Genomic DNA, 2306 nt, shown 5'->3' on the forward strand with positions numbered 1-2306 from the left:
GCGAGATGTTCTGCTCCTGGACTAGCTGGTTGGATCTATCCTCTACACTCTCTGCAGGGATTTCAGCTGCAGGATTACACCCCAGGTGTGTATGCCATGCCTGAGCTGTGCCTGGAGGGGCAAGGTGAAGTAGGGCGAAGAGGATGCTCTCCTACACACTCACCGGACCTGGGCTAGGACTGGGTATGGGGGTTCCCAGACATGGCAGAAATTCCTACTCGGTGGGTGGGGTGGAAAATGTACTGCAGAGTTTTGGGGGGCGGCCCAAGGGGGTGAGAGAGGGTCCGGCCCACGCTGTGCCTGAGCTGGGACTGGTCCCACTGGTGCAGGGTAGCAGGAAGCTCTTCACCCACTCACCGGACCTGGGCTAGGACTGGGTCTGGGGGTTCCCGGAACTTGGCAGAAATTCCTACTTGGCGGGCAGGGTTGGGGAGGTACTGCGGAGTGGTGGGGGGAGGCCCAAATGGGTGGGAGAGGGTCCGGCCCACACTGTGCCTGGGCTGGGACTGGTCCCGCTGGCGCAGGGTAGCAGGAAGCTCTCCACACACTCACCGGACCTGGGCTATGACTGGGTCTCCAGAATTTTGTTTTATTAAGCTGAAGAAATTTAAAGTTTACCTGTTTTACTAATCTAATTTAAATGTATAACACCCACCCAGAAGTTGAATGGCAGACTAAGAATAGCCATGATTTATGCATCAGCCGAGCAGCTGATAGCCCCAGTGGCCTCATGCTCCCTCAGCACTGGTGGTGCGAAGCCCTCTCACTCCAAGGCACCAGTTGTGCCTCTCATCTACGTCTTCAACATGTCTAAACATTTTCAAAGCAGTCATACATAATTGAACATACAGACCTTACCTCTCATTTCCTAAATGAATTCATATTACTCAAGAAAAAGAAATCCCAGTGAGCCATCAATTCTGGCTTCTTTCATATTTGACCTGCCTCTGGCTCCAGCACAATCCTACCTGGACTCCAACACTCAGAACGAACTTCTTTCTAGAACTGGCAGTCTCCGCCAGCCTTAGACATGCCAACAGCCTTGCTGCCTTCTAAGTAATCCAACTCTTTCATGCCCAATTTCCAAAGCCAAACACTAATAATTCTTGCCAAATAACTCCTTAGCCAGAAATGCTTTCCCTTAATCTTTCTACTCAACCCCATAATCCTGGTTATAGAAGTAAAAACGGGATGCCTGACATCTTATTAAAATCACTTTAAGAACTTCATTTAAAAAGCAATATGATGCCTGAAATATTATGAAGCTTACTTTTCTAAGCATCTCTACAGAAAAAGCACTCTCCATTCATCATTCTTCTCAAGGCTCATTATTCCCCTCTGAGAAGGGATGGGAGAGTAATTTTTCTTCCTGCTCCAAATGGGGGAACTAGCATCGGTACTAAAAGACTTATCAAATCTTTTATACAACAGGAACCATAGTGGAGGCTATATGCTTGCAAGATCAGTGCTTTTTTCTACCGATGAAATTATTTTCTTCCGCAGTGTCTAACTCGGAGTCACGAAACACTTTTCAAATAATATGCCAGACTTGATTCACTGTTAGTGATCGCTATGGTTAAAGAATTCTGAGGTCTGGTCAAATGAGAAAGGAATTCCAAATTAATCATTGCTGTATTCATTCAAACATCTACTGAGCATTCACCGTGTGTCAGACACTGTTCCCAGCTCTAAGAATTGCAATGTCTGCCGTGGGCAGGGAGGGCAGGCTGCTGTGTGCCACCTCCCTGCCATTTCTGGGATTCTAGCTAACCCCACTGGAATAAAGGGGGTCAGAGGAACCACACAACACTCTGTGTCCTTACATCTCTCTTCCCTTTCTTATTGTTTACTAATTAGCACCATAGAATTCACAAAAATTCAGATTCAAGACTTCTTAATATTCTTTAAAATCTCACTACCCAAGCAAGCATGTCTTAGATACATGTCTTTTCACATTTTAACGTTTTAAAGACAGAATGCATCTTACAGTTGACTCTTATAATTCCTGCAGACCTGGACTGATGGTGTTCTTCCAAGGAGGATTTATATGAGCACCTAGTGACACTATCACTTTCATATTGAAGTTTTTCTCCCTCAGGTGGTATAGATTATACGTGTGGTTGGAGCCTAGACTGTAGAACTGCAAGAATATTAATTTGTCACTCAGATTCTCAGAAAAGAATTTTTACCCTTTATACATCCAGTGGCAAGTTTTGGGTGTATAATGTTCTATTTGAGTATGCTCACACCTTGTTAAACCTCTCACTGAGGGGATAAGCTTTGGGATTCCAGCATCTATCAATCAT

This window comes from Octodon degus, unplaced genomic scaffold (genome assembly GCF_000260255.1).
Source record: "Octodon degus isolate 3935 unplaced genomic scaffold, OctDeg1.0 scaffold00004, whole genome shotgun sequence".
Classification (NCBI taxonomy): domain Eukaryota; kingdom Metazoa; phylum Chordata; class Mammalia; order Rodentia; family Octodontidae; genus Octodon; species Octodon degus.